The following is a 19,174-nucleotide window of genomic DNA, read 5'->3' as shown; positions in this document are numbered from 1 at the left end:
ACCTTTGTGCGAGCTGTGACCTGAGTAGAACAGCTGCCCACTTCTTCACTGCCTGACAAACTCCTACCAGCTTTCCCCTCTCCTCCGCATGGCCTCCCTGGTGGCCGGGGCCAGCCCTGAGCCTTCATCGGTCCCCGCCAAGCGTCCTGCCTCACGCCCCAGCTCAGACCCTGCACTGCCTCTTCTATCACTGACTGGGCAGGAACTGTGGAGCCAGCACTGCATGGCCATGCTCTGCGTCTGCCCTGCCTGTGTCATTCACAGTCCAACGTGTTCCTAAGGACTTGAATGGTAGTCTCTGCTGCTCCGGAGCCTGTCTAGCTTTGTCTGAGGTCCTGGTCCCTGATTAGATGGAATGATCCAGATAGAATTCCTGGGCCAGGCCCTCAGCCTGTAGGAGGGAAATCTGAGGCTCGACTGCTGTCCCCACCCCCGCCCAGGGCGGGGGGGCCCCTCTACAAGGTCCCAAGTCTTCCCAGCCTGTCTTTGCCCACCTCTACTGACAGGGAGCTCTGTCCCTTAGGGAGCATCTTGTCCATCTCTGATTGTTCATACTGAGCTGAAAACGGCCTCCGTGGAACTTCCACCTGGTTCACTCGTCCTTGCACTTGTTCATTCAAAGTGCATGGAGCACCTACTGTGTGTGAGCCAATACACCAAGTCACTTAAGCTTCACAACACCTCGGTGAAGCGGCCAGGATGATGCTGTCGGTGATGCTGGTCAAGTGCAAGAGAGATCTCTCTGCACAGAATCCCACAGCTGAGCTGCCGGGGATGAGTTTCCTTCTGAGGGTTGGAGGGCCTGTGCTCTGTCTTCCACTGAACTGGATACCTCTCCTTGCAGGGCCTGGGGAGACATGGGGATGACACCAGCCCATCTGGTGCCCCAAAGCCTTCAGTAGAAGTTACAGAGCTGGGCCTTGGTCAAGTCTAGAGAGGGGACCCAGGGGAGCCAGGCCTACCTTGGAGAGGAGGGGCCTCAGAAGTTGGGGGACTCAGCAGAGGAGCCATTGGGAAGGACCCCTCTTCTTCCCCAGGAGCCTTCTGAGAAGGAAGTATTATTTAACTGACATTGTGTTGGGAGGGGAAACACGGGGTCCTTGGAGCTCAGCCAGCCTCCTGCCTTCGGGCTGTTTGGCTTTGTTTGTTTTTTTGGTCTTTTTTTTTTTTCCTTTTTCTTGAGGCTAATTGTTCTCATTAAATCTTTTTGTCCTGTTTTGTTTTTTACGAGGCTGACAATGCTGCGCAGTGCTCAGCGCTGCTTCCTGTGTTTCTGCCCCAGCACAGGCCTCCATGGGGCCTTGCTTCCTGTTGTGAGCTGTCGCCATGACGACTTAAGGCCCGGTGGGCTCCATGGGGTGGTGGTGGGGGGAGTAGGGGGGCTAACATGGTTGACATCACCGGGTGAGGAGGCAAGGGTCCCGTCCGGAGGGGGTTGAATGGGGGCCGGGCAGGCAGTGTCGGGAGCCTGGTGCATTGCTGAGGGGTGAGTCACAGCCTGGGAAGGGGAAGAATGCCCTCACATTCTTTTGGGAGGTAAACAAGGTCAGGGAGTGCGGCTGGGATCCTGTTTACCTGACCCTGGCCCCCCGGGGGACCAGGAACCAGTGCAGGACAACACACTGGAACAGAACCAGCCAGACCTCAGGGGCTAAGGGACCAGGAGGGAAGGCCAGGAGAAGGTGAGGGGCCGGTGGCTGGAACCCAGACACCCTTCGAGAGGGCTGGTGGGTACAAGACTGGGATTCAAGTTACAACTCTGCTGCATGACAGTTCTGTGACTCTGAGCGGGTCACCTGGCCCCCTGGGCCTCAGTCTCCCCTATTTCTAATGGGCTAACCCCCCTGCGTAGATGGCTCTATTCCCCAGCCACGTGGGGGGTGGTTTGGGAGTGGGCCTGGGGCTGAGTACAGCCCAATGCCCTGCAGACCTCTTTATGCCCCACCTGCCAACAGAGAGCTCAGTCCAGGGCTAGGCACTCCAGACTCTTGGGCCAGGGCAGGATGGCTGCACCTGACCTTCTGGGTCGTGCCCCAGAGGAACAGCCCAGCCGAAGGGCCAAGGATGAGCTCCGAAGGAGGAGGTGGGTACACAGCTGCCTAAGGAGACACCTGTAGAATCACAGGGCTGGAGGCCGTGCAGCTCATGCTCTGCTTCTGACCATCTTCAGCCTTCCCAGAGCCCCGTGTCCTATCCATCCTATCCGTGAACCCCCCGCCTCCCTCCACTGAAGGACAGCCTCCCTGCCCATCACAACAACAGGTCCAGAGGAGCCCCTCTGAGCCAATGACCATCACAATGGTCAAGCTCTGGGATTCACTGGTGCTGGGATCCTGCAAGAACAGCCAGAGAGAGGCCTAGAGCTGACCTTCCAGCCCCTGTATCTCAGAGACAGACCTTTGCCAACTGCAAAACGAACAGCTGCCAACAGGAAGGGGCTGCCTTTATGCAGCACGCCCCCAACCTCTGCAGGTGCCAGGGCGGGTGGGCACCAGGAGACGGCCCCCAGCAGCCCCAGTGGCATTGAGGCCACCTGGTCTCCTGGCTGAGAGCAAGGACGTCAGTGTCAGACTGGCCTGGATCAAGTCTGGCTTTGCCACTTGCCAGCTGGTGCACTCGGGCAAGTTCCTTAGCCCCTCTGAGCCTCAGCTTCTTGATCTGGAAAACAGACTCTCCCAGGGTTGCTGTGAGACGAAGGGAGTTAATACACACGAAACGCTTAGTACATAGTAGGTCCTCAGCACATGCTGAACCCACGCAGACCCACCGTGTCCTCCCCTGCATGCCAGGTCCCTAGGATCCCCCGGACCTGATGCCTATCCCAGGGCAGGACCTGGTGCCCATTCCAGGGCAGGAGCACTGCCCACCACATGCCCTGAGGTTTTCCCATAAGGGGGCTGGGCTTGGGCTTCCCTGGACAGGGAATATCCTGTTCTAGGAGTGGGGGGAGGAAGAGGAGCGGGAAGGACACAGCCGCTCCACATTCCTGGCATTCTTGGCGGCGGCTGTGTCCAGCTGCCTTGAGCTGCCACTGCTGGGGCATTGGCCTAGTTCCAGGCTGTCTCGTCCTGGCAGGACAGCATCCCACTTGGGGTGTCCCTTGGACTTGAGGTGCTGGGGGAACCCCTCTGGTCCTAGTCCCACCCACAGAAACAAACAAACCCCTAACCTGAAAGGAAAGGTTTGGGAGGTCTGGGGAGAGTCAACAGGGAAGGGGTTTGGGCTTTGGGTTTTATCTTTTGGGGTTCCCCAGCCTGCTCCCCTACCGCCAGGGAAGCCCTTGAGAGTGGCCAGAGGGCAGAGGTGGATGGGTGGAGAGAGGAGAGGCAGAGGGCTCCTGGGTTCTAGCCTCTAGTGGCTGGCACAGTTGTTTTCATTCTCTGAGACTCAGTTTCTCCATCTACAAAAGGAGAGGGCTGCCTCCCTCCTTTAGCAAGCTCAGCCTTGCTACACTGTGGTGCTGTGACCTAGTCGTCCCTTCTTCACAGAGCCTCTTCCCCCGACCAAGCAGGGAACCTTGGCCTGGCCCTTCACTGAGCCTGGTCCTAGTGCAAGTTAAGCTGTTCTCACAGTTTCCCCGGGACCACCTCCACCTCCACCCAGCAATGGCCTGCAGGCTTCTGAGACTCTGAAAACTGGTAACAACACAGTCCCAGGCTGCTCTCGCTCTGGAGCCTCCTCCCTGGGTGTTTCTCGGGGGTCCTGGGAGGGAAATGACTTGTCCAAGATCCCACAGTTAGCTGGGTCGAGCTGACTCTGGACCTCAAGCATTGGAGGCTCCTCCCTAAAGCCACCCAGAGCTGAGTTCATTCTTTTCCATGTTTCCCTGCAAACAGCCTCTGGTTTCAGACCGTGAGAGCCAGAGCAGTCTGGGAAGGAGCCCAACGGGGCAACTCCCCAGGGGTCCACATCAGAAGCCTCCTCTCCTCGGGAGACCAAGCCTGTGAGCAGGTGACCCCAGACACAGGCACCTCCTCCTGTCCCTGCCCTGCCTTCTGCAGTTGGGGAGCGTGGAGGAGTCAAACAGGGCCCAGCAGGGAAGGCACAGAGGCTGCCCCGGGGGTTGGGCACATCTGAGCTCAAGCCTGGGTGCCAGTCTCCCTCCCTCTGTTCCCTCCTGCGGCTCTAGGACCACTGCAAGCCCCTCTGCCCCGTCCTAGAGACCCTCCACGACGCTCAGGGCCCATTGCAGAGTTCAAGAGTTCACTCTGGCTCTGGGGACAGAGACCAGGGGACCTGGCCCAGACCACATGGGGAGGCAGAAAGAGCTCTTTGCCCGAGTCAGGAGTCCCAAGAGGTCCCTTCACTTGGACCTGAGCACCTGCATTGACCGTTGGAGAGGTGGACAACGTGGTCCCTCTGGGCCAGTCCCTCGCCGACCCTCTGTGGTCCCAGGATTCTGAGGTTTGGGTTTTTGGTTCTGTGAACACCCACCGCCCTCTGCATTCCCTTGACAGCATTAAGCAGAGGAAGCCCTGTTCTGTCACCTGCCTTTGTCTGGGACTTGCCTCTCTGAGGGCAGCCAAGGTCCTGCTCCCGACAACCTCACCTTCCCCATCGCCCGATCCCCCTGAAAGCCCAGACACCCCCGAAAGCCATTGCCTCCACATTGCCTGGCCCCGGTCTGCTTCCTGCCTGCTTATCCTGTGTGTGTCTGTCCTGACATCTGTCTGTCTGAGGGACCACAGAAGGAAAAGGCTGGAACACACCCTGCTGGGTCCACGTGACCAGTGCCCTCTTAACCCTCCGCTGGGAAATCACCTCGATTGTGGAGATTGCCACGGGAGTGTGCGCCAGCGTGTCTGTGGGCCTGGAGCGTGTGTGTGCGTGCGTGTGTGTGTGTATGCATGTCACACGGGGCGCGTGTCAGGATTTTCTGTGTGTTGAATACTTGGTGAAATGGATTATGAGAAAATGAATGGAATGGGTGGAATATTATGCAACCATTAAATATAATATCTTTGAAGAACTGTGATGACATAAAAACCAGTACAATAGAAAATTTAGTAAAAAAAGAAAAAAAGTGCACCCAAAAGAAAAAGTTGAAGCGAATACCCCAAATGCTAATAATCGTTATTTCTGGACTGCTAAATTGTGAATAATCCTGCCTTTCCTGTATGCTCTTGGATGTTTACAACATTTTCTGCAATGTGACTTGTTTTAGAATCAGAAAAGGGAAAGAGAAGTAATAAAAAACAAACTAAAGATGAAGCCGAAAACAAACGTGATTTAAGATCAAAGAAACAAAGGCCTAATGAAAAATATTAAGGATAAAACTAAGCCAAATGTTCAGCTCAAGGTAGCAAACACTGAGTGAGCACCTACTGTGTACTAAGGCTCTGCTGAGTGTGGGGTTACGGAAATGCTCAAGATGTAGCCCTCCCTGGCGAGTGCACTGTCCATCAGGAGGGTGGGACAGTCACCCATCACAGGTAACACAGACACAGATGTACTGTGGGTTCCCCTCCACTGCCCACCGAGAGGGCACCAGAGAAAGTGATGAGTGAATCAGGAGGGCTTCAGGGAGGAGGTGACTCCTCATATGAGGTGTTGGTTTTTTTCTTTTTTTAAGATTTATTAATTTCAGCGAGGAGAAGCAAAGGGAGAGAGAGAGAGAGAGAATCCTCAAGCAGACTCCTCTCTGAGCATGGAGCCAGACACAGGACTTGATCCCAGGACCCTGAGATCACGAGCCGAGCAGAAATCAAGAGTCGGTTCGAGCCCCCCAGGCGCTCCACAGGAGGACTTCACGGAGGGCATGCAGTAATGGAGAGAAGCGTGGTAGGTGGCTAGGGGACCACCCTTTGTCTGGAACAGGAGTGACACACAGGCTGCAGCTCATCGGAAGTCTGTGGTGCTGATATTCTGAGAGATATTCTGGAGCTAAGCCAGCACTCACGGGGAAAGAATGCAAGGATTGATTAGCAATTCATTCATTCATTCAAGAAATATTTCGTGAGGACCTACTATGTGCCATGCACTGTCTGGGGATCCTGCAGTGCAGCTTCCATCTCAATGGAGGGAAATGGGCGATTGAACAATTAGAGTTAAATATACGGTATGGCACATGGTAAGAAGCGCTGTGAGGAAAGACGAGGCTGTGGCAGGTGGGGGTTCAGTGTATGCAAGGCAGTCTGGGAAGGCTCCCCCACTGTGGCATTTTTTTTTTTAATTTTTTTTTTTATTTTTTTATTTATGATAGTCACAGAGAGAGAGAGAGGCAGAGACACAGGCAGAGGGAGAAGCAGGCTCCATGCACCGGGAGCCCGACGTGGGAATCGATCCCAGGTCTCCAGGATCGCGCCCTGGGCCAAAGGCAGGCGCCAAACCGCTGCGCCACCCAGGGATCCCCACTGTGGCATTTTTTAAAAAGATTTTATTTATTTATTTATTTATTTATTTATTTATTTATTTATTTATTTATTCATGAGAGACAAACACAGAGAGAGAGGCAGAGACACAGGCAGAGGGAAAAGCAGTCTCCCCATGGGGAACCCAATGCAGGACTCAATCCTGGGACCCCGGGATCATGACCTGAGCCGAAGGCAAACGCTCAACCACTGAGCCACCAAGGGGTCCCCCCAGTGTGGCATTTGATCAGAGACAAAAGGAAGTGAAGTGTGGAGTCCAGAGGCGGAGGGCTTCAGGTGTGTGTGTGGGGAGCACCTGCAGTGCCCCAGGGTAACATAGGCAACATGAGGTCAGCATGGGGCCTGTAGGCCCTTGTGGGGCTGCAATGAGGACCTGGGCTTTTACTCTGAGCAACAGCAGGGGCTGTGGAGAGGTGTGAACAAAGAAGTGCACCACCTGACTTGGGCTGTATAGTAAGCCTGCCCTGTGGCAGCCTGGGGTGGGGGTGGGGTGCAGAGAGGGGCAGAGGGAGGTGGGGCACGAGGCTGGGCTGCCAGTGTAGGGGTGTCGAGAAGGAGTGGGAATCTCAGCATATTCTGAAGCGGAGGGGACGGTGCTCACAGATTCCAAGACGTGGGCCCCAGGGCTCCGGAGGACAAAGGATGACTCTGAGACATCCACAGGGCACAATGGGGCAGGCAGCCAGACCCGGGAGTCTGAAGTCCAGGTCCCAGCTGGGGACACACATTTGGCTGTCATTGGCTTGTGGACCCATGAGCTACGATGAGATCACTCTGGGAAAGAGTGTCGACAAACAGTAAGTCCAAGGATTGAGCCCTGGGCTCCCCCAACAATTTATTGTTTGGGGAGATGAAAGGGGACCAGCAGCGTGGGGGAGGGGGAGCTCAAGAGAGCAGTGGAACAAATAGAATTCCTGCAGAGAGGTGGGTGCAAGCCTGGTGGGAGAGGCTTAGGCTAGCAACAGGGGAGAGAAACTCAAAAGGGGAGGGCAAGACGCTTCCCAGGAGCTTGGCTGTACATGGGAGCTGCAGTGGTGTCCTGAGACCCAAGTAAGAGGCTCACAGGGCCCAAGTCATCCTGCTCTCCCCGCTGGTGGCCCAGGAGGAGCTGTTTACCCCTGGAGGTGGTGGGGACAGTGGACAGAGCTCGGTCTAGACTGGGTGTCCACACACAGGTGCTCAGGGCCCCTCAAAGTGTGGGTGGAGCCAAGGGTGAGAAAAGAAGGGGACGGTCCCGAGACCAGGGCCAGGGCCACATGCCAGGGCCACGGCCAAGGCTGGCTCCCGCAGGCCGCGGTGTTCCAGGAGTCAGAGAATTCCGAATCCCAACTCTTCATTAAGAAGATCGACTTCTAAAAAAAAAGAAGAAGAAGAAGATCGACTTCTCTGTCTCTGTCTTCTCTGCACTGGGAGCAGCTCTCGTGCCACAGCCCCTCATCCACTGAAGTGGACGCCTGTGCAAAGCGTGTCTCCACCCCCTTCTTGGGCAGGAGTGCCTCTCAGCTGTCCATCACTGTCTGCAGCAGAGCTAAAACCACCAGAGTCACTGACAGATGAGAGCCTAGCTGCTTGGCAGCCCCACGTCCCCTGACCTCACTTATTCCCAGCGCAGCTTCCCACCCAGAGCTATTTCAAGGGACACGGACACAGCAGCCAAGTTCACTGGGGCTGGGGCTGGGGCTGCCGCAGGAGGGGCGGCTGGTTCTGGGGCTGCATCGCGACTGGGTTTGGGGGCCTCATCACTGGTGATGCCAGGAGCCCCTCTCTGAAGCCACAGCTCTCCTCCTACCCCTGGGCTTTGCCCTCTCGGAGGCCATGGGGCTCTTGTGCCTGATGCTGGCTGTTCCCCTCCTTGTTGCCGTGGGAAGGAGCCGTGTCCACTTCCCACAGGTCTCGACTGCCCTGTATGTTCTTTCTCCTACACCTCTCCGGGCAGCCTGGGGAAAGTGGTTGGCTCAAGGTTTGGCAGAGGGAAGACAAATAAATACTGGATTGAAAAGGAAAAGACAAAAGATCTACTTCTCAAGTAGAAAGAGCTTGTATTTGATTTCACACATATTTAACGTGGTTATGCCCCTAGTGTACGCAGACTTCCATCTGGACCCTTGCCCCAAGCCCTGCCAATGCAAGGGCTGACCTGGGAGCAGACACCATGAGTGACGGGGTGAAGATAGGGTTGTTTTTTTTGGTTTGATGCAGGTTCTTTTGGCTTTTAAGATGGGAGAACTAGCATTCTCTCCCAAAGAGTGAAGCCAGAGAGGGGAAACTGGCGTGGCGGTACAGATTGAGCGAGGACTGCAGGAGGGATGGGGCCCAGCGCACGCGTGAAGGGCCGTCCCTCGGGAGACTCACAGGTACTCCACCCACGAAACCCACAGGGAAGGCAGCCCGAGCAGGTGCAGGGCCCAGCAGGAGGGTGGGTGGAGCACATGGATGTTCTCCCATGATTCCTTCTCTTATTTCGCTGCAAAAGGAGCGCCACCACGGGCTACAAATAAAGGCCCCGGGGGTTTGAGGTGGGAGGAGAAGGTATAAAAGAATCCTCTTATATGGAAGGGAAGCAAGGGGACCAGAGCAATGTAGCAGCGCTGCCCAACAACACGCTGGCAGATGCACTTTCCCAAGACAGCCACCACAACACCTCCCATCCCACAGGCACTTCTAGAACCTTCCACCCTCTCACTAAGGAGTGGAGGCTAAAAAAAAAAAAAAAAGGAGTGGAGTCTAATTCCCCTCCCCTTGAACCTGGGCAGGTTGGTGACTCACTCCTCAGCAACAGATTGTAGTGGAAGCGACACTGCGACACTCCAGAAGTAACATGGGAAATGCTCCCATCTTGTAGGAGACTCCCACTAGAGCCCTGAGCCGCCATGCTGCGAGGAAGCCCAAAGGAGCCCACGCAGAGAGACCCTGTGGAACAGCTCTGAGGTCATGGAGAGGGAGAGTCCTGCCAGTGCCCAGATGCTTCAGCTCCAGCCGCCATGTGACTGCAACTCTCTGAAACTCTGAACAACCCAGCTGAGCCCCTCCCAATCCATGAGAGATGATAAAATTATAGTTGTCTTAAGCCTTTACTTTATGACCCAGAAATAGCTCATTGGAACAAACACCAAGGGCCAACTTGAGACTTACAGTCGTGAAATTAAGGTGGCACCCCCTTGGCCGGGTGACACCCATTTCTTCAGGGACAGAAGGCTGCACAGTCACCACAAGCTTCTCTTCCTGTATCGAGGGAGGAGTAGAGGATGAGGAGGAAATGTTGAGAGTACTGGGTCCTGGGTCCCAATGAGAGCTATTTCTCTTCCACGCACATGCCAAGTCCTCTCTGATTTTAGCAATACGGAACTCAGCCGCCATCCTCAGATGAACTAGGGTCGGGGGAGACAGGAGCCTTCCCAGAGAGAGGCCTGGGGACTCGGCAGGCTGGGTGCTCAACCCTTCCCACTTGCCTGAGGCCTTCGGCACCCAGCCAGTGGAGTGGGGAAAGGCTGGAGAATTGGTGAGCCTCGGTGCTCCCATCTGAAAAACCCACTTAAGACCTCTCAGTGTCTTCTGCTTCTGAGACTAAGGCTGCCACAGGGACATGTTTCCACACAAGCCCTGCCTGCACTGCCCGGGGCTCCATTCTGTAAGCCTGAGATGCAGGAGGACAGGAGGCCTGGCCCTCTTTCTGCTATAAGCCTTGTTCAGGATTTTTAGGTTCCAAGTAACAAGAGACCCAACTCAAGGTGACTTTAAAAACTAAAATCTGTGGGCTGTGTACTAAGTGAAAAAAGCACATGGGTATTTGAGGTTTCAAGCAAATTTGGATCTGGACTGGTCCTATAAATAAGCGGTCAGGACCTGGTTTCTCTGCCTCCATCTCTTGGCTCCAGGTTCTGGCATTTGCTCCGGTCTCAGGATGGCCTCCACTCGGCTCTGGGTCTACCTTCTTCTCTTCACCTTCTTCTCTTCGCATGCAGTGGAGAGAAAGTCTACCTGCTGGAGAGCTTAAGCAGAGGTCTTTGCTCTGGTTGGACAACCTGAGTCACATGTCCACCCCTGAACCAATCACAGTAGCCATGCGATGAGCTATAGTAATTGCTTTGAACACATCAGGGCCCACCACAGCTGGGAACCTCAGGGTCTGGTCAGGGCGGAGGGAAGGGAATGGATGCCAAGGAGGGAACCATAGGGTGTCTGCCACTGTAGCACACACCCAAGAACAGCAGACAAGGACCTGAGGCATGTCCCTTAGTCTGCCCTGCAGAACCTCCTGGAGACTTCGTGCTCTGTCAGAGAGGAAGTGGTTGAGCCTTGGAAGGGGGGAATCTCCCATCAGGGCTATTTCTAGTACCATCTGCCCATCTGGCCAGCCCGGAGCCCTGGGATGGGGGCAGCCACCATTGGCCAGAACCCAGGGCGTGCCTGGGACACTTGGGCAGCTGGGGACTGAGTAAGCTGGAGAGGGCTAGGGCAGGGGAGCCATCTGACTCTTCTCTAACATCAAAAAAGGGAACAGGAAAGGTCAGCTTAGGCTCCAGGAAGGATCCAAACAAGGAGCGTGACAAAAGCAGATAGCCCGGTCCATCTGGGCTTCACTCAGCTGGATCCTTCCATACCTTGCTCACCCAAGAAGCCAGGGAGCAAGGCTTGGTGGGGTTTACCCCATTGCTCAGATGGGGAGGCCGAGGCCCCGAGACATGTAACTGACTCAAGGTCACCCAGAGGGGTGGGGACAAAGCCAGAATATGAACCTGACTCTCTCGGGCCAGCCCTCCCCTTCCAGGAGCACAGCTCAGAGGCAGGCCCATCCCACACACAGAGTAATGTGAGAGTGAGGTCACTGGTTGGGGGGACATCCCATCCCCCCATGCTCCCTACTGTCCTGCAGGCTGGGAAGGAGAGAAAGGAGGGCTGCCCAAGGATCCAACTGGCCCAAGTTCAAATCCTGCCTCTGCCACGCTGCCTGTGTGAACGTGGGCAAGTCCGTACCCTCATTTAGGAAATGAAGAAATGAACACTTCCCTTAGAGGTCATGGGGAGGATGATTGACATCACTTATGTAAAGCAGCCAGCACAGTGCAGCCCACGGCGCGTGCTATATTCCTCCCGTCACGGAAGGAGTTTGTAGGGTTTAATTACAGTATCATAGCAGAAATGCTGTGATCTGCCGAGCCCAATGCTGCAAGATGGAGCCCAGGGAAGTCTTCCAAGTAACACTGAGAAACAGAATGGGGGTGGGACTCTGGTGAGGAATTAACCTGCGGTACAGACGCGGGGGACCTCGCTTTCGGGGAGGGAGTCAGGCCCGTTTCCAGCATTGTCCTCGCTGCTCAGCCATAAGTCCAGACACCGCAGAATCGGCTTGCACCCTTTCCCTGGGGGCGAGGACCAGAGGCTCATCCCCCGAGCCTGGACTCACAGGGGCAAGGAGGCTGCAGACAGGGGGCCATTGTCCACCCTGGCTGGGCCCGGTCCCCCCGCTGCCAGCCCGTCTGGGGCTCAGGGTCTTCGCGGCTCGGCCCGGCCATGTGTGTGTATTGGCAGCGGGGTGTTTGTCCCTCGGTCGCCACTGGAGACCCAGATTCTACCACTGGGCACTCTGTCCAGTGTCCCGACGGTGACCCTGGAGCATCTCCGACCGGCAGGCCTGGGTGGGGCCTGGGAGGACAAAGCCGCCTTTCGCTGCTGGCAGCTGGGTGGGCAGAGTGCGTCAGCTCGTCGGCCAGCCAGCGGGACTGGAAGTCAGCCTTGTGGCCGCACCCCGCCCCCAACGCTCCATCACCACGCACATCTTGTCTTTGTCGTGACGCGGCGTGACAGATGTCGCTTGTCCATTGTGCTGCTGAAGCATCCCTAGACCCCGACCCCTGCCATCCAGCCGCACAGCCGCTGCCCTGGTCAGCTCCTCCCCGGCACCCCTGCCTCCTGGGCTCACAGTCTGTCCTGCCCATGCAGCCAGAGGTGGTCGTGGGGGGCGGGGGGAGCTTTTACAAATGCGGTTCAACCCCATCAGTCCCTGGTGTCAAATCCGGTGACTATTTGCAAAACGTACACCTGACAAAGAATTCATTTCCCAAGTATATAAAGAACTCCTACAGATCAAGAAGGAAAAAGAGAGGCAACAAGTGAGAAAGGAGGAAGAGACTCTCAGCAGGCCTTACACCAAAGAGCTTCAGCATGTGGCCTATAAATCCACGGAAACATCATTAGTCATCAGGGGAATGCAAACTAAAACCACAATGAGGTATCACCACACACCCACCAAAGTTGCTAAAATGAAAATTATAGGAAATAGCAAGTGTGGGTAAGGACATGGAACTGGGACTCCGAGGACACGGGGGCTGTAGGGAGCGTATCTGGTACAACCACTTGGGAAGACACTTTGGCATCGTCTGCCCTCTCTCCAGCACCCCCACCCCTGGGTTTATGTCCAAGACAACAGCATGCATATGCCCACCGACCGAAAGACATAGACAAGATCCTTTGTTGCAGCTTAACTCACAGTGGCCAAAGCCCAGCAATAACCCGAATATCCATCAACAGTACAATGGAGTAAGAATAGTGCTTGAGGTACAAGCACCGCAGCCACGTGGATGCATCTCACACAGTGTTGAGGGGCAGAAGCGGGACACAAAGGTGTAGCTGCTGCGTGATTCCATTTATGTGAACTTCAGAAACAGAACTGCAAAAAAAAAAAAGAAAGAAAGAAAAAGAAAAAAGAAAAGAAAGAAACAGAACAGCACAAATCAGAACGGGGACTATCTTTGTGGGGAAAGGAGGCACAGTGCCTGTAGGGGGCGCCACAGGGGGCTTTCTTGGCTGCTGATAATGTCCTGTGTCTTGACCTAGGTACTGGTTACACTGGTGTGTTTCCCTTGTGAAAATCCATCCAGCTGGACATTTAAGGATACAGGTGTTTTTCTTTACATATTTTGTTCTTCAATAAAAAGATCAAAAAGAAAAAGAAAGAATCCTTTGCCTACATTGCCCCAAATCCTCCTGGTGGTTCCCAGCAGTTTATTGCCCAACGTCTGGACATGCCATGTAGTTCTCTCTGCCTGGAACTCCATTATCCAGTTGGCAAACACTCTGCTCTGGGGTCGCCACCTCCACCAGGAAGCCCTCCCTCCTGGCCCCAGACAGAGGTGGTTTCTCTGTCCTCAAGGAGCCACAGGCACCTTCATTTCAGCCCTTAGTCTTCTGACAGTCACGCCACAGCATTTACTGAACACTTGTTATGTGCCAGGCACATACACTTGTGGATAAACATCATAAATAATAGGTTACAGTTAAAAAAATTAAATAATTGTAGAAATAGATGCTGACAAATTGCAGTGAATGCCCTGAAGGGAAGTCCAGGAAGTCAGTGGAGAATAGTGCCGAGGAAGGGGGGCTGGTTTACGAGGCGCTGAGCGCAGAGACCCAGAGAACACATGGGAGCCGGGCCAGGAGAGACTGCAGGGGGAATCTCCAGGCTGAGGGCACCCTGCTGACTGTGGCTGAGGGTGGGGGTCAGCATGCCTCTTCCACCCTGATTTCTCAATCCCGGGAGTATAGCACAAGGCAGGACCCCTTGAGGTGTCTAGGGGGATTTTAGGGATGAATGAGTGACTGAATGAATGTTGAGAGTCTGGAGGAGACAGACCCAGGAGATCACAGGCAGGGTGTGGGGGCCTTGAGGACACTGGTTGCCCCTTCACAAATGCCCACCTCCAGCTGGCAGAGCCAATGCAAGAAATAAAGTTTGGGGTTCCCGGAAACACAGACCCCACCAGCAGCAGCAGCGAGTGAGCAGAGGCACAGGCCAACGATTCCTTCCTTTGTTCGTTCTCACACTTGGTAAACATTAATTGAGTATGAGCCGTGTGCCAGGCTCTATAGTAGGGGCTGTTCCCTTTGCCTCTCATTCATTTAACTCCCAGCAGCTATTTCAACTTCTGGGATCTCTGGGGCTTTAAGGTCTCCCTACTTCTGGATGTTTGCTCATCCTAGACCTAGTCCTCAGTCCACCGGACCAGGCAGGACTCTCCCGTGATCACCAGGGAAAATCCCAGGGAACCTTGGGTTATACTGCCTGGTTGTTGACAAGCCTAAACATGATTTAGAAGGTGGTTGTTCACCTTGCCAAAATAATATCTGCTTTACCAGAGAATTCCCAGTGCTGTTTTAGTCTTCTCAATAGGATTTCCCAGACACTGCTATTGGGGGCATGAGCAGGTACTGTCCTTCCAGAACCAATAAGCCAGGCCTGGAGCAATTATGACAGTGTATGCCCCAGACCCAGCCACCCCACACCTCAGTGGTAACCCCGGAGCACATTACACCCATCACCACGAAGCATGCTCAAGATATTCCTGGCGGCACTGCTTGCAGCTGCTGTGAAGTACAGGCAACCAGGTGTCCCTCACTAGGGAAATTGTTAAGGAATGAGGTGGATGCACATGGAAAGTAGAGAAGTAGCCCATCTGTAAAACAACATGGGTCAAACCAAAAGACCTGGTTTTGAGTAAAAAAGGAGATTAAATAAAATGGGACATCAGACATGATGTCATTTGTGTAAACTTAAAATGGATACACATACTCCTAAAAAGCTACATGCTTGTAGACAGTTTACATTTATTTTTTTAAATCTTTTTAAAGATTTTATTTATTTATTTATTTATTTATTTATTTATTTATTTATTTATTTATGAGAGACACAGAAAGAGAGACAGAGACATAGGCAGAGGGAGAAGCAGGCTCCATGCAGGGAGCCTGATGTGGGCCTGGATCCTGCGACTCCAGGATCACGCCCTGGGTTGAAGGCAGGCACTCAACCACTGAGCCACCCAGGTGTCCCTATACATTTATTTAAGGGCATATCCTGAGTATGTTAGAAGAGGAGTCTTTGGATGGAGAGGAATAGGGGCTGGGTCAGGGATGAGGGGAGATACACACACACACACACACACACACACACACTTTATATAAAATAAGAGAGGGCCTTGCATGGAGAGTGAAAGTATATGAAGAACAAAAGTGTTTTTTTTTTTTAAGAACAAAAGATTTTAATTAACTGAACAACCTCCACTTGAAATAAAAAGTAGAATTTAAATTTAAATCGTACTGCTTCTGAGAAGTAATAGATGTACTTTTTCTTATTCCTCCCACTAAGCACAACTAAAACCCTGATCATAATATATAAAATAAGCCCAAGGAGGCTCTGAAAGAAGGGGAGAAGAAGGCAGATTAGCTAGAGATCACAGGACTCAAAGAACAACAACCGGATGAGTTTCTTGGCGGTCAGTTTTTTTTTTTTTTTTTGCCTCATATCTCAGACTTGAAGCTAAAGAAGCCAGCAATCTGGAAATGCCATGGGGTTTGGATATCAGCCCCGCCCCTCCAAAACAACAAAAGCCTACTCTATCTAGCCAAGGAGCCAGAAAAGAGGCAGCCAACAAGACAGAAACATTTTAGACAATAATTATGGTACTCCAGCCAAACCCTTCAGAAAAATCTGTGGCCCCCACCATGTCAGCAAGACCACATGGGAAACCTAAACTGCCCCCTTCAGCAGTATATAAGGTACTCCAATCTCTCTGCCAGAATGCTTTCAGGGAAAGCCAAGGAGGGGGCTGGGACTTGCAACAATAGAGAGCCACACTAACTGTTGCATCAACAGAGGTCAAGTGGGGAATTTGGACTTCTAACCCTATTTGGCAGCAATGAGGCACTTCCCCAAGTCCCCACTTAAGCAGCATCCCAGGAAACTAACTAAAGCAGAAGGCTAAGTAAGATACAGAGCCTCATTGCATAATGCCCAAAATATCTAGGTCTCACTGGAAAAATCACTCTGCCAAAAGCCAGGAAGATCTCAAGCAGAATGAGCAAAGATGCCCACACCAAGATAAGAGAAGTGTTACAAAACACATCTGAAATAAATGAAAACAATTAAAAGTCTCAGCCAAGAAACAAAAGATATAAACATTTAAAATATCACTTACAATTGCTTGAAAATAAAATAAAATGCTTCGGTGTAAATCTAGCAAAACATGTGCACAGGACTTGAGGGCTGAAAACTCACAGACAGCTGATGAAAAAAATAAAAAAAAGACAAAGAAATGGAAAGATATACTATGTTCATGAAGACAATTCAACATAGTGAAGATGTCAATTTTCCTCAAATTGGCATAAGAACTCAATGCAGTTCTTATAAAAACTCCAGCAAAATGTTTTGTTGATATAGAAAACATTATTCTAAAACTGATATGGAGGGAAAGTATTTTCCATTTCAGTGGAGGTTGGGGAGAGGAGAGAGGGGGAAGGGTGAAAGGGGTGGGGGCTGGCTGGAGGCTTTGTCCAGAGGAAGTGAGATTGCACTCTATCAGACAGCCAGAGGGACAGGACAGGACTGTCCACTTGGCCGCAGGTGCCCCCGGATGAGGCTGAGCCCCAACAAATCTTATAATCAATGGATAAAGTGGGGAAGATGTGGAATCGCTTCCAATACAGTGTCAGGATCTCTTCGGTCACAAGGGAGGGAGCTGTAGTGAAAATGTGGACATGTACTCCAACAGGTGTTTGTGAAAGAAAGATAAGTACAGGAGACTCTGCTCCTCAGCAACAGAGCCGTCCCTTAAGAGAAAATGTGGCCTTGCAACTGGGATGAGACCCTTCTAAGAATTCTTCAAGGAGAAACCAAAACTGTGCCACTGAAATTCCTCAGATTGTTGAAATAAGCATTGAAAAGGATCAGGAGCCATGTGTCACCCTGGGAGTAAGACTCACAAGAAGAGATCCCTCGGCAGCCTCCATGAGGTGGAGAGAAAAAACGTTCCTGTTCTACAAAGATACAGAGTTCATTGGAAACTGATAAAAAGTTTGGTGGAACTGGAAGCAGACTCTCAAAAGAGAGCTCAAGTGCAAGCTCCATGTGTGATACGACAGCGTGTCGGCAGAAATGTAGGAAGGTGCTCTTGGAGACAGAGGTTGCAGGATACTGTGGGCTTGTGTTTTCCCCCTGAGAACTTACAACAAGCAATCAAAACCCCTTTTTTTTCTAATAAAAGAAAAATATACATTTCAGAATTAACGCTTGACAAATGCCCATTTCCTGCTGGCTCAAATTTAGCCCTCAAATTTTGGCATTTGATTAAACAGCAGACAGCCCCCGTGAACCCACACTCAACAGTCTTTGATACATGTGATCCATCCTCTGTGTCTAGAGATGAAAAAGATAAACTTCAAAAGAGAGAGAGAAGGCGGCTTGGTATTGAAGAAGGGATTGAGGGATCCCTGGGTGGCGCAGCGGTTTGGCGCCTGCCTTTGGCCCAGGGCGCGATCCTGGAGACCCGGGATCGAATCCCACGTCGGGCTCCCGGTGCATGGAGCCTGCTTCTCCCTCTGCCTGTGTCTCTGCCTCTCTCTCTCTCTCTCTCTCTATGTGACTATCATAAATAAATAAAAAAAATTAAAAAAAAAAAAAAAAAAGAAGAAGGGATTGAGTCTCCTCCCAATGCACAAATCCATATATTTGAAGCCACTGCACAGGTTAATCCGTTATATAAACCGGGACCAAAGTTAGCTCCTGAATGAATGAAGTGAAGTGCGGACAATACGGCAATTCTGCAAACTAACTATGACTCAGAAGAGGACGCTAACACCCTGTGTCTGCAGTCACGTAGGCAGAGGAAGGTCAGGTGTCTGGAGACAGCCGTGCCCACGTTAGCAGACAGGGAGCTGGGAAAGTCCATTTGCAGATGGATTGTGTACACCACCTTGTGCTGGACTTGCTTCAGATGACGGGGAAATCCCTGTTACTGGGGATCGATGGACCTTTCTGAACAGAAGCCTCCCTTGAAGGGAAACCTGAAGGCACATTCTTGCTCGGGGACTCTGCCCAAGAGGACTGCCTCTTCTGTGAATAATTGACCATGACCCATGACCCATGTGTACTTGGCTCCTCCACTCTAACCGGACTTCGGGAACATTAGAAAGATCCCAGTTTTTTGAACGATCACTTACTTTATTATTAAAAAGACTTTTTCTGTTAGCCTGCACTATATCTGCCATGCAGTAATCTGTAGATGCCCCACACATGATGAAATTGTTGGACTCCCTTTGCCAACAATGTTACAGAAGTTTTTGAAAGAGTGTCTATCCTGTACCATCAATGTTACAGGATTTTGAAAGAGTTCCCTGGTTAGAATGAGAACCAGTCAAGGCCAAGTCAACTCTCTTGCCCCCCCAAGGGCATTAACTAGATCTGCTTTTATGTGCCTCAGACAGTACATCTGTAGAGCAAGCACATGTATCAGTGTTGGGTGGTTTTTTTTTTTTTTTTCCAGTATAATAGGTAGGCTTAGTGTTATTATCTGTCAGATGTGATCTGCTGTTACTTACTCAGATAAATGCGGTGCCTATTGAGACAGAAGACAGGGCTACAGGTGTTCAGTAAGGCTACAAAAACAGTTTGTCGATTGAGCAGTTTGGTTTTTAATGACTGTTGTAATTGAGTGAAGCAACTCTGGGCCATTTGCTATAAAGAATTCTATTTCTTTTTTTTTTTTTTAAGAATTCTATTTTTTTAAAAGATTGTATTTATTTATTCATGAGAGACACACACAGAGAGAGAGGGAGAGATGTAGCCAGCGGGCAAAGCAGGCTCCCTATGGGGAGCCCCATGTGGGACTCGATCCCGGGACTCCGGGATCACGACCTGAGCTGAAGGCAGACGCTCAACCACTGAGCCACCCAGATGCCCCAAAAGAATTCTATTTCTTACTGAAGAACAAATTATTAATATGAGTCTTTCAATAGTATGACTAATATTTGAAATT

The 19,174-nt window shown here is 52.0% G+C and overlaps 1 long non-coding RNA gene and 1 pseudogene across 2 annotated transcripts; both read left to right on the top strand.

Moving 5' to 3' along the window:
* Positions 1-1,361: 1,361 nt before the first annotated feature.
* LOC102152215 lies at positions 1,362-8,368 on the top strand. 2 transcript variants are annotated; one of them, XR_005365164.1, is made up of 5 exons: positions 1,412-1,486; positions 1,956-2,083; positions 5,573-5,781; positions 7,035-7,168; positions 7,662-8,368. It is a non-coding gene; the product is annotated as an uncharacterized LOC102152215 (long non-coding RNA). The 2 variants fall into 2 exon arrangements; XR_005365165.1 differs by lacking the exon at positions 1,956-2,083 and having other exon boundaries at positions 1,362-1,486.
* Positions 8,369-16,806: 8,438 nt separating this feature from the next.
* Positions 16,807-18,524, top strand: LOC100685054 (annotated as a pseudogene).
* The last annotated feature ends 650 nt before the right edge of the window (positions 18,525-19,174 follow it).

This window comes from Canis lupus, chromosome 10 (assembly GCF_011100685.1).
Source record: "Canis lupus familiaris isolate Mischka breed German Shepherd chromosome 10, alternate assembly UU_Cfam_GSD_1.0, whole genome shotgun sequence".
NCBI classification, from domain to species: domain Eukaryota; kingdom Metazoa; phylum Chordata; class Mammalia; order Carnivora; family Canidae; genus Canis; species Canis lupus.
The sequence above is the reverse complement of the archived record's forward strand: the minus strand, read 5'-3'. Positions and strand labels throughout refer to the sequence as shown.